Consider the following 13,707-nt stretch of genomic DNA (forward strand, 5'->3'; position numbering starts at 1 on the left):
GCCCTATGAATCCCACTGGGAATCACGCTGGGTTTCGTGCTGGCGCTCGCGCAATGAGGTCTTGCCTTCTTAGCGCGCGAGCGAACGTTAGCACATGCACGCACGGATGCAGGCGCGCGGGGATGATGGCGAGCGATGGCGCGCCAGAAGGGGGGGCGCGTTGGCGAGCGATGGTGCACAAGAGATGGAGCGTGTGGGCGCACAGGCGATTGGTGGCACGCAGGGGCGCGTTCTGGAGTGTGCGCAGTAGGTTGAATAAGCGTTCGCGCGCGGAGGTGATTGCTCACGCGCGCGTGGGCGCAGGGTCCCGACGAGCTCTAGAAGGCGAAAGCGTTGGGCGCGCACGCGTAGGGGAAATACCCTTAGCGCGTGGGCGCGCATGATAACACGCAGGTGCGCGCGGTGGACACTGTGCGCGTCGGCGCGTAGGAGAAGGCTGGCGAGCAGGCGGGTTCCGACGGAGCGTCGGTGTTAGGTGTAGTGCAGGAGATCGCTGGCGAGAAGAAGAAGGAATCTTCCCTCCTGCGCCCAGATCCGAAGATCGTGGGCGCGCAGGAGAACGCTGGAGCGCTGGCGAGCAGGAGATCGTGGGCGCGCAGGAGATCGTGGGCGTGCATGGTGCGTAGCAGGATGAGGGCGCGCAGATGTGCCCTGGCGAGGTGAAGATCGCTGGCGAACAGATCAATGGCGCGCAGGTGAGCGCTGGTGCGTTGTCTCAGGAACAGGAGAACTCTTGAGTGCAGCAGGAGAACGTTGGCACGCAGGGGATACCTGGCGCTTAAGGGACTTATTCACATTGTGAGAAAGCCCCTTTTGCCCCGAAGGGACCGGTGCCCGTTTAATAACGGGATGTGTGGGCGCCCACAGCGCATCAGCGGCCAGAAACGGTGGCGGCAGGTAAGCAGGTCTGGCAAGAGAAGGAGATCGCGAACGATCTGCGGAGAGGTCCAGGGATGCAGCAGGAACGGTCAGAGCACGGTGTGGAGGATCCTCTGCGGGGGACTGCGAAGATGAAGACCCGAAGAGGCGGTTCCTAACACCCTTGTGGGGTGAAGGAAGGCCTCTACGGCAAAGAGGAGGACGAGCTTTACGTCTGATATGACCTCTGGCAGCAGGCAGACCATCGGCAGTCCTCCAAAGAGGAGTCTCTGTTAGTGCACTCCCCCGAAGGGGAGAAACACCTGCAGGAGAGACCGTTGGACTTAGCTCCTCCCTCGAAGGATGTTCGGAGGGGGGAACTAAGCCTTCCGCTACATCAACAACCGCAGCAGGGGTTTGACCTAACTCGTCAGAAGCCTCTGCCACAACAACGTCGACAATAGACAGAGGATCAACCTCTGCTACTGCCGGCGACTGTTTGACAGCTGCTCCCAACCTGATCATGTCAAACAGGGCTTCCTTGGAGGGCGAGCCCTGAAGCCCCAAGGAAGCCCAAAGCTGTAATAAATCATTGTTAGACACATTATTATCAAAATTAAAATCCTTCCCTGGGGGAGGAGGAGGAGCTGCCTTGCTATGGGAGGCAACTCCCTCTCCCAAACCCCGAGATCGGTTGACAGAACTGCGGCCTACGCTACCACTCGACGGCCTCTCGGAAGAGACCGATCGAGTGGGAGCTTCGGAGGAGGTTTGGGCTACGGAGGAAGAGCCCTTGAGATTTTCTCTCTTCAAGGGAACCATTGAAGGAGAATTATCCCTTTTGGTCTTCTTCCAGCGCCGGGTAAACCTCTCCCACTGGGAGGTAGACCACTCCCTACACTCACCACACACTTTATTTCTTTCACACCGTTGGCCCCTACACAAGGTGTGAGGGTCTGTGTCCACTGCCGATATATAAGTTCCGCAAGGGCGGTCAGGTAATCCGGGACACTTCTGCATAATAGAGGCCAACTTCCAAACACTCTGTCAAGAAGAAAAAGCAAAAAAAAAAGATTATTGGCTGTCAATATAGACATCACCCTTGAATGGGCGATGTCATAGGACAGACCACGAACCTCACTGATTCTCTTTGCAAAGGCCAAAGCTAGAAGGGTCTGTCTTCAAGAGTCAAGTCTCGATTTGAGGATTGATGAAGAGGTTCTTAAGGGGCTTCTTTCAGTGAACATAGGACTTTTACTTCATTCCAAGGAGGTGGTCTGACTTCTGATTGAGAGCATGTGCGCTCAAAATTTCATATGAATAGATACAACTCTGTCGAGAAAGAAATATGACAAATTCGAAGACAATTTGTATTTTTCCCTAATACAAACCTGTAGTTATTTATGTGGATTATATTTCAGCGAAGCTGGAAGGTAGCCATTAGACTAAAAGTGCGAGGTGGTAACCCTGCCTAACCAATTGAGTGAGTAGGCAGGGGGTGGCTGCAGGGTACCCAGCTGCCTATATGTAGTCTCACAGCTGTAAGCTATGTCACTTTTTGATTGCAAGCAGGACTTACAGAGGGACAGGTGATGGTAGGCCAATATATATAAATAAGTGAGAGAGAGAGAGATAGCCCTTCACCTTCTTCTTACGGCAAAAATTATAAAGTCCAACGACAGCCTTTGGAGGAGAGAGAGCCAAAAGTAAAAATTGACATAGCTCACAGCTGTGAGAGTATATATAGGCGGCTGGGTAACCCCCAGCCACCCCCTGTCTACCCACCCACTCAAGTGGTTAAGCAGGGATGCCACCTCGCTCCTTTTAGTCTAATGGCTATCTTCCAGCTTCTCCGAAAGATAGTTAACAAAAATAACGGAAGGTTTGTTAGTATGGGACCACATTAACTTATATGCAGCTTAAAGATGAGGCTCAAGGCCAAGCGATAGCCTTTCACTGCCATCCCAACCAAAGTTTTTCTCCCAAAGGGTATAATAAGAACTCCACTATTGGGTTAATGGTGGAACTAAGAGGAACGATACCCAGTCCAAAACACCAACAACAAAAGATGGACCACTTTGCCTGATATACACAAGCAGACGACTCAAGGAGGTATCCCGCCATTCTCTTCGCAACTGCTGTCAAAAAGCCTCTCTTTTCTAGCAATTACTGGTTAACCTACTAGTGTGAAGATGAAGCAAAGGAATTGCTTGATGAAATATCTTTGTGTGGTTGTCTGAGTAGACCGTGAAGTGTGGGGAGTTTCCTCAGTGCCTCTGTGAGCAGAGGGTAGTGTATCATACAATACTGATGTATAGAACATAGGAATGCTAGTTGCATACCTCCCGTACAAAGTGTTATTTGAGCCATTGCGATTTCTGTGTGACATTTACTGGCAAGGCAGAACTTTTTATTGATTAGTAGCACACTCTTGTGATTTGGTTTTCTACTAAATTATTATACCCCCCTATTTCTAAGGTCACAAATTGCATATAATTTTCTTATCTGTTTTTCTTTTCACATTACAGTATATAAGATGCTGGGTTACCTAGTAAACATTGTGAGATGTGTCTTTAGGTTATATATCGGCTATGACTAACTAGTGTATTGAGACATAGATTGGATTAGGATCAGAAGATTGTAAAATCTAGGCAAAAGACCAGGTACTAAGGGGGGTTCCTGTTTGATGCGAGTGAGGTGTCCAGTCAAGGAGATGGCGCCCTAAGTTAATTTTAGACACCTCCCTGTTACTCATTTAATTTACAACATGCTACGTCAGCTTAGCTGAGAGTCCATCTCCAAACAAAACGAGGACCCTGAGTGAGGTTAAGGATACATCCTTGTAGATTTCAATGATATATTCAAATACATTATAAATGTTCTTGACATAATTTTTTGTTATGCACAAATGATGTACTGTACTTCTGGAAGTGACTGTGTAGAGATTTGTTAATTTCGCACCATTCAGACTAATACTCTACATTGTTTTTTGGGTTTCCCCCACCCAAAACCTTGAGGGTAGAATGTAGAATGGCAGACACACCATATATCTCTTGATATATTTCTTCTTGAAAAAATCATTGTTTCAATGAATCCTCCCTCTTCCAAAAATGGTCCCATCTGATAAATCATTTATATTTAAAATACTGTATTGCCAGATTTTCAATGATGTTAGTACACTATGATTGATGCATCTTAAGTTGTTAACTAAAATTGGGCCCTTAGTGAGGACACTAACCCCTAAGTCTGGTTATGTGGAGTATCTTAGGCTAGTATGTATTCCTGTGATTTTATTTAGTCACAGAAGCCAGCAAGTGTCCTAACAGCAGACACTATATCGATACAACAGCATAGAAAATGGGATTTTTAATGACATTTTCTATTTGATAGCAGTACACAACATTAGCTCCAAGACTGATTTCCTACGGAGGTCCTAACTAACTGTAGGATATACTACAAGAGGTTGGGAATATGATTATATAAACATTACTGGGTAGTTTCTATGGATTTACTTCTATCAATCAAATCCGATACTCCATGTGGTTTCATTGTAGTGTATTACAGGGCAATGTAACCTAGGAAATCAACTACTTTTTCTTATAGAAAAAATTACGCTCTTTTCGAAAATAACACTCGTTCCCGTCGCAAATGAATAGTTTCAGAAATATATGTACATCTATATCCTCCGATAATGGGGGACCCCCAGTGGGAACTCGGGGTTTTGGGTGGGGAAAACATACTGGGGAATCGATATATAAACGTAAAACAAGCCTTTTCTTCTCTATACATTACCTTCTTGTATGTATTATAACCGGAGGAAAATACAAAACAGTATAACTGGATAAACTTTGGAGGAGCCGTTTCAAAGATTATTTCATGAAAAAATACAGTAACCAGTGCTGCCAACGTCTGATGTAGATCAAATGTACATTAGCACCCATTTGTACGTACGTTCGTGCATACCAGTTTTCGGTCTGCGCAAATATCACTCCCCCTGCGCAGAAGTTTTCCCTCCCCCAATTACTCTTTTTATTATCGTATTATCATCTAATTTTATATTCCCATTCAATATTATTTATCATACATTCCATTTTATCTTCCTATATTGGGTTTAATTCTTTGGTTATTTCCTTTTCTCTCCCCAGTTTCACATAAATACTTGCTCTGGACTAGTTTCCCTATCCAGTTCATTCACGGTAAAATCATCTCATTTTATATTCCCATTCAATATTATTTATCATTCATTCCATTTTATCTTCCTATATTATTTTTATTTCTTTTCTTTGGTTATTTCCTTTTCACTCCTCTGTTTCCCATAAATACTTTCTCTGGACTAGTTTCCTTATTTAGTTCATTCATGTTTACCCGCTAGTGTTCTTTGTTTTTCCCTTAACCAATCACCAACAGATGCCTATTCAGATATCTCCCTACCATCCCCCCCCCCTTCCTTTATCTATTTGAGAGGTGTGTTCATACCCTTTCCTCCAATGCCTTTTGCGTTGTAACCTTTGACCCAGTAAGGCGTTCGTCATTTCAAGTGCGATTTATTTTTTCGTATTTTTCGATGAAGTTATAGAAACTTGTAACGGCTGCAGTATTCCGTACCTAAAAGCAGTGGCTAAATTCCATGGTGATTTTTATGATTCTTCAGTTAATGTTGATTATTTCCTTAAATCACACAACGTAATTCCTCAACGTTTACAGTGCCCCAAGTGCCGTTCTCTGTTATCTTATAGGAAAGACATTCACGTGTTTTATTGCAATTCTGAATCCATCATACCTAAAACTAAGAAGAAACGTCGTTACTGCCTATAAAGGTGCATTTTTGGGGAAAAGTCGTCTACCCCCATGGTAGCCACAAGTTTCGTCATTTTCTTCATAAAAGTTATTCCTCAATAATAATTATATGTGTTTTGTGACCGGGGTACTTCTAGGCAAGGTTAGGTGGGTTTGTTAGGTTCTGTGCCCTTTTTGTACTTTTTATATATTGTGTAATAGTTATATGGAAAAATTATTTAAAATACGTATGGAAATATTTAGCATTTCTACCTCTAGTAATGTCATCGTGTTGTTGGTAACTCTGTGTACCAATCGTCATCGTTGGTAGTACTGTTTCATAAATGTAAGTCACTCCTCAATACCTGTAGTCATTATATGTGTTTTGTGACCGGGGTACTTCTAGGCAAGGTTAGGTGTGTTTGTTAGGTTCTGTGCCCTTTTTGGACTTTTTATATATTGTGTAAGTTATATGGAAAAATTATTTAAAATATGTATGGAAATATTAAGCATTTCTACCGCTAGTAATGTCATCGTGTCGTTGGTAACTCTGTGTACCATTCGTCATCGTTGGTAGTACTGTGAATCATTGGTAACGTTGCTAATGTTATCGTTCTCAGTACATTCGTAAGAGAAGTGACAACGTTGAACAAGTTCTTATATTTAAATATTTTAACACAACATATGTGATATTTGGTAAATTTGTATTGTAGTACAGGGTGTGATTTTCGCACAGAAAAGATATTTCCTATAATAAATAACGTGATTTAACCGGTTTTCACCTTCATTTCATCCGTAATAACATCAACCAATTCGTCACCTTAAAGTTAGTCGGATTGGTTGATCTGTTTGATTCCGGTTGAAATGAAGGTCAAATTCGGTTAAATCACGTTATTTACTATAGGAAATCATATATTTTCTGTGCGAAAATCACACCCTGTAATACAATACAACTTTACCCTTCAGGTAGCACTTTTCTCTAGACTTCCAGAAGATACATAATATAAGCCAGGTGCAACTATACAGTATATCCATCTTGTTTCCTAAGAAAAGGAAGAATATTTTTAAGTAATGTAAAACAGGGGTAATGGGTAAATATAAACACTGTGATAAAATTACGTTAAAAACATTACGAAAACAATATTCATCATTGGTAGGTCTACCGATATACGGCAACGCAATGTTCGCCAATGTTATGCAATTATGCAATCATGAACAAATTGACCACCTGAACAATCAAACGATAAACATAGGAGGCTTGCCATAATGCCATTTCACTAAAAAGAGATGTTCAGAACTTGAATTATAATTTTGAAAGGCACGCAAATTCAACATTGAAACTTGAATTAAAATTCTGAGAGACATGCAAGAAAGTCAACATTGAAACTTGAATTAAAATTCTGAAAGACATGCAAGAAATTCGACATTGAAACTTGAATTAAAATACTGAAAGACATGCAAATTCAACATTGAAACAATTAAGGCTTTACGCGCCAACATTGGCTAAACTTCCAACACAGCTGATGGCTGAATGAAATATCATAAGTCCAAAGCCGTTAGCCTCTTGATTAGCTTCTAAAACCATTTAATATGAGATGAATGGTACAAGTACAAGCTACCAGTTACAGTAAAATCTATATGCTTACCTATGGTTTTGTAAACTCAACGTTAAATTACGGAAGTATTTGACACTTTTCGAACGAGTGTTTACGTTTCTATTAATCGAGGGCAAACCTGGGAAGGTTTCTAAAACAGATTAAACATTTACCTTAGTTTGAGCTACAATATTATATTTTGACGGAATTATTTGATTAAAATCATATTTACTATTTCATTTACAAAATTATTTAAAAAATACGTTATTTGCTAAAATAATTAGTTAATTCTATATTACTGGAACAAACCCAAGCTCCCCCGCCTACTTCAAATTTACAAAACCCTCATAAATGTCATAATCCAGTTAATCCCAAGAATGCTGTTTTATAACGTAGATACTGTGTACCTTAACATACTAGCCAGTGATCTTTGTCTTCATCATCACAATTCTCTCCTCCTACGCGTATTGACGCAAAGGGCCTTGGTTAGATTTCACCAGTCGCCTCTATCTTGAGCTTTTAATTCAATACCTCTACATTCATCGTCTCCTACTTCTCGCTTCATAGTCCTCGGTCACATAGGCCTGGGTCTTCCAACTCTTCTAGTGTATTGCACTGCCCATCTGAACGTTTGCTAAACTAATGTTCTCTTGGGGGAGTGCGAAGAGCATGCCTCAAACCAACATCCATCTACCCGTCGTCATGCTCTCATCCACATATACAGTGTACACAGCTACAGTATAGGGGGATAGGATAGGTGGGGGATTAGGATTAGAAAGATTGGAGGGAAGTGTTAAATTCAAGTACAGTGGGAGGTGAAAAGCTTGGGGTAGACCTAATAGCTTTTTTTTTTTTTTTTTGTGGACTTCCAGGTGAGTTCTCTTGCCACCCTCCAAGAGACGTGTTTTCATGATTATTTAGTTTCTGGGGCTTGTTTATTTATTTGTTTGTCTACTTTTGTCTTATTTTAATACTCTGGATTTGGTTCGTCCTGAGCAATGAAAGGAGTTATTCTTTTCCACCAGGAATGCTTGTTTTGTGTTTAGTGTTATTTCCTCACTGGTTGTTGAAAGGTCTGGGTAAATGACTAAATGTTTTTTCATCTTTCCCAGGCTTGTGTGGCTCTTTTGTGGTACCCGACGTTTACTGGTTCGAGATTGTATGTGTTATGGAGTGTTTCGTAGTTTTCATTAACGTTATTATTATTATTATTATTATTATTATTATTATTATTATTATTATTATTATTATTATTATTATTATTATTATTATTATTATTATTATTACTATTATTATTATGGTTTAGGCCGAGTATGCTTCCAATTTGGAATTTATGTAGGGTTTTCCATCTTTGATTGAGCCATTGTGCATGCTGGTGCTATTGGATATTCGAAAAAGTCGTATTACGCTTTTGTGGAGATTTTTTCTTGTTTTTATCCAATAGTTTGAAACGTTTCAATGTTCCTTTTCTGTGTTTTGCCAATTGGAGTATTTGTTTAATATTGCAGCTAATGCCAGTTCTTTTGATAGAGAGACCAAGGATTTTAACTTCGTTGTTGAAATGAATCGTTATGTTGTTTACTGTTATTGGTGCTGGTTTATTTCTTGATATTGATAAGAGTTGGAATTTGTTGCTGTTTGTTTTAATTTTCCTCTTCTTTTCGTAATCATTTATTCTTTTGATCTCATTCGTTTTTTATTTCTTAAAATCTTTTGGAATTTGTAGGATGCATTATTAATTGTGTTATATCATCTGCATAGGCATAGTTTATGGCATATTCGGGGGTGGTTGGCATATCTGCTGTGTAGATTATAGAAATTGTTGGGGATAGTATGCACCCCTGTGGTGCCCCACTCTTTATATTTATTGTTGCTCCCAGTTTCCCATCTTTGCTACGTATTCTGACAGTTCTGCCTTTTGTGTAGCTTGAGAGGAGTTTTTCCATTATTATTGGTAGTTCCAATGTGAATATTTTATATTTGAGGCCGTCATGCCATACTTTGTCAAATGCCTTAGAGATATCTCTGCAGATGACATTTCATTGGTGTTTTTTATTTAGTTGGTCTATGGCTATCGTTTCGTAAATTGGGGGCAGTTTCAGTGCTTCTCCCTGTCCTGAAACCGTGTTGGTGTTTGTACAATTTATTGTTATTTCTAGGAATCTCTTTAGTCTTGTGTTTATGAATTTTTCAAACACTTTTCTCGGCACTTCCAGGAGACTGATTGACCTTGTTTACTGACAGTTTTGGATTTTTCCCTGGTTTGGGGGAGGGGAAGTATGAGCATTTCTTCTTTGTTTGATTTAGAGTAATATCCCATTGGGGGTGTTAAGTTTAAGTATTCTTTGGGCCGGGAGCACACTAGCGACTCTGTGGCGCCACAAAGCCACAGCATCGTGTGGCGGGGATGTGGTCTCACATAGGTTTCCATTGTTTTCAAGTTTTGCCACGCAAACTAGCGACTGGACTGTGGCTCTCTGTCGCTCATCCCCGCCACAGGCGTGGCGTGGCTTTGAAAACAATGGAAACCTATGGGAGACCACATCCCGCCACACGATGCTGTGGCTTTGTGGTGCCACAGCGCTAGTGTGCTCCCGGCCCTGGAGTCTTCGCCATACCACCATTGGTAGTTTTGATAGCATTAGCTTGTTTATGCTGCTTTTACCTGGTGCTTTGTGTTTAAATACTCTCACTGCTTTCATTATCTCGTGTATTTTAATGTCTGCTATTAAGTAGTTGTCCTCATCCAGTCTTTGCAAATCTGGATTTTGATAGGGAATTGTTCGTTCTCTATTTCCTTGTAGGAAGTTGAGGACTTCTGTTTCTGTGTCTCTGACGAAATTTGCATTTTCTTCTTCTGTAATTTCGAATGTACTTGCCCATGTTTCGGTTAGTAATTCAATTTGATCTTCCATGTCTTCTACATTATCACCATTACTGTTGATTAAATATAGTATTTCTATTTTGGGTTTTCCCGGTAATCTTAATTTGCAGTTTTTCCCATAATTTCTCTGGGTCTTTGTATGTTTGTCCTAGTTTCATCATCTACATATGGCACCCGAGTAATCTCTCTTATAGTTTCATTTCTAATCCTGTCCTGGAATTTAACTTGCAATATCCTTCTGAGGACTTTATTCTCAAATCTACTAAATCTATTGGAGATTGTTTTATTGTCATATCATGACTGGTGTCCATATAGTAACACCGATCTCACTTAACTGACATATAGTCAGATTTTCATCTTGGATAACTTAAATTGTCAAATATAAAACTTATGGTACTGTTTCAGGACAACTGAGGTTACCAATCTATTTTTCTCTCAGTTTCCTGTCGTATGTTCAACTGGGGAAAAATGTAGGCCTACACTGTACTTTTATAACGATCAGACCTTATTTTCTTATGGTTATTCCTTATAAATCTAAGGAAATAAAAACAGACACTTTTAAAAACCCAAAAGTTCATTGCACAACCACCTTTTGTCAGGTTTTATCAGAAATTGTTCGAATAAAAATAAATGAGAAAATAAATGTTATACTCACTTATTCAAGCACCGGCTCTTACCTTTAAAATCATCCTTTAATAAGAAAGCTAAGAAATGAGGGGATGGTACGGGTAATGAAAGAAGAGTCTCACATACCGTAGATATTAATGAAAGTCTTAGTCCATATTCCTTGGTGTCGTAATTATTATTATTATTATTATTATTATTATTATTATTATTATTATTATTATTATTATTATTATCATCATTATTATTATTATTAGCTAAGCTACAATCCTAGTTGGGAAAGCAAGATGCTATAAGCCCAAGGGCTCCAACAGGAAAAAAATAGCCCAGAGAAGAAGAAACCAAAGAAATAAGCTACAAGCGAAGTAATGAACAATTGAAATAAAATATCTTAATAACAAAGACAACATTGAAATAGATTTTTCATATGTAAACTATAACAACTTCAAAAAAACAAGAAGAATTAAGAAAACTAAGGTAGAATAGTGTGCCCGAGTGTACCCTCAAGCAAGAGTTTTACTCCAAGACATTGAAAGACCATGGTACAAAGGGTACTGTACCAACCGTGTGTCACACAATTATACATAATTATTTTGTATATATTATGGTTGTATCTGCGCTCTTCCCTCGCACTAAAAAGAACCTGAATGATCATGTCTCCGTTTTGCTCAGTAACATTATCTGTCTCTCGAACAGGTCATGTCCTGTTGCCTTGAGGTTTTGTATATAAAAAAGAGTGTTCCTTAATAAATAACTCAGTCGTTTCCAATCTGCCTTTGAGTTCACATCCTCTCTCGGCCCGTCACATTGGTGACCCCGGAAGTCCACTCGCTCCCACCGCCTTCCACCCCCACCCCCTCGCCCCTTCATCGTTGGTACTATGGCGGACTCTACGGCAGTTGGTGCTGCGGCCGCGCCATTCAAACTTTCATCGTTTGCCAGCGGAGAGGCGTTTGCTTGGTTTCAGCGCGCAGAAGTCCAGTTTCGTATCAGGGGCGTGACTCGCTCAACCACCAAAGCGGATTATGTTCTCGCGGCGATACCCGAGGACACCTTCCCAGAAATATCCGACTGGCTTTGTGAACAAGGAGACACCCCAATAGCGTATGACGACCTCAAATCATACCTTCTGCAGCAGTACTCACCGTCGCCAGCCGCCCGTATAGCAAAGCTTTTTCAGCTCTCGCAACAACCGTTGGGGGACCAAAGGGCTTCGCTTGCCCTCAGGGAAATGACCAGTATCGCTCGCCTTCAACCTGCCGCAGACGGCTCTCCTCGTGAGGTGAACCTACTCCGTGCCCTTTGGATACGCCGTTTACCTGGACCTGTACGCGCTGCCATACCCGATGTCGATAGTTTACCCATAAAGGACTTGATGACCAAAGCCGACGCCCTTATGGACAGCCACTTCAAGACCTCCATCAACGCCTCCACCCATGACGACGAGGATGCCTATTCAACGTCAACCGAAGCTGACATGAATGCCGTAGGACATACACGCCTACCCCGTGACGTGCCGAAGCGGCGACAAAGCCGCCCACCACCCACTAATCGCTCGCGCCCCAACGAACGACTTCTACAGCCACTTTCTACCTCCCATCCGCCGCAGTTTTGCTACTACCACTTCAGATTCGGGGCAACCGCGAAGAAATGTGCCAAAGATTGTCAGTGGCCAAAAAACGTGTAAGTAGGCCATCGCTTGTGGCGGTGGCCTCCCATGTTTCTAATCTTTTCTTTTTACAGGATGCAGGAACGGGCGTGCGATTTTTGGTAGACACGGGTGCTTGTCGTTCTCTTTTGCCAAGGAAACTCTTCAAGGCACAACGTAGTCTATCTACATCTGCCGACGTCCGCTTGGTAGCTGCCAACGGATCTGCGATACCCACCTACGGTTACGAGAACCTCACATTATCGTTCGGAAACGGTAAATTCAATTGGAAGTTTCTCGTTGCTGACGTCACAATGCCAATCCTCGGTGCAGATTTCCTCTCTCATTTCCACCTTCTGGTCGATGTCGCCCACCGACGATTGGTCAACGCAGACTCGTACTTGTCGACACCTCTTCAACCCGCCCCCTCTAACCTCGCTCTCCACATCAGCGCACCCACGGATGCCTACGCCCACCTCCTCACGTCGTACCCGGAAGTTTTCCGTCCAGAACTTCGCCAAACGCCCACGGTTCCTGCCAAGCATGGTATTTATCACCATATCAAGACGACGGGACCCCCAGTCTTCACAAAATTCAGACGTCTAGCACCGGAACGATTGGCAGCCGCCAAACAGACGTTCACCGAAATGGAGAAAATGGGCCTTTGCCAAAAGGCCTCCAGCCCATGGTCGTCACCCTTACACATCGTTCTGAAGAAAGACGGCTCCCTCCGTCCGTGCGGGGATTACAGGCGCCTGAACATGCAAACAGAACCGGATCACTACCCCCTCCCAAATATTGCCGATGTAACCTCCTACCTGCACAAAGCGAAGGTTTTCTCTACGCTCGATCTCCTGAAGGGGTATTATCAGGTGCCTATGAACCCGGAAGACATCCCCAAGACCGCCATCACCACTCCGTTTGGAAAATACACCTTCAATTACTCCTGTTTTGGCCTTCGTAATGCTGGGGCAACGTTTCAACGTCTCATGGATGGCATCTTAGGGGACCTCCCTTTCTGTGTATGTTATGTGGACGACATACTTGTGTTCTCCTCCTCAAAAGAGGAACGCCTCCGTCACCTGCGCATCGTGCTCGACCGCCTGCAACAAAACAGCCTTGTAGTCCGGTACGACAAGTGTACCTTTGGCGCCAACGAAGTGTCGTTCTTAGGGCACCGTATCACTCCTGAAGGAGTCCATCCCCTCCCTGAGAAGGTAGCAGCCGTTCAGAATTTCCCCACGCCCTCGACCGTCAAAGCTCTGCAGGAATTCTTGGGCATGATCAACTATTATCACCGTTTTCTGCCAGCCATTGCCGCC

At 42.5% G+C, this 13,707-nt stretch overlaps 1 protein-coding gene across 1 annotated transcript in view; it reads right to left on the bottom strand.

The window, feature by feature from the left end:
* Positions 1-7,412, bottom strand: part of RecQ4 (RecQ4 helicase) — a 122,603-nt gene extending 115,191 nt beyond the window's left edge. Inside the window, exon 1 of the mRNA XM_068380727.1 lies at positions 7,281-7,412. The gene's annotated coding sequence lies outside the window, so the exon portion shown is untranslated. The remainder of the gene's footprint in view (positions 1-7,280) is intronic.
* Positions 7,413-13,707: the final 6,295 nt, after the last annotated feature.

Source organism: Palaemon carinicauda, chromosome 9, assembly GCF_036898095.1.
Source record: "Palaemon carinicauda isolate YSFRI2023 chromosome 9, ASM3689809v2, whole genome shotgun sequence".
Lineage (NCBI taxonomy): Eukaryota > Metazoa > Arthropoda > Malacostraca > Decapoda > Palaemonidae > Palaemon > Palaemon carinicauda.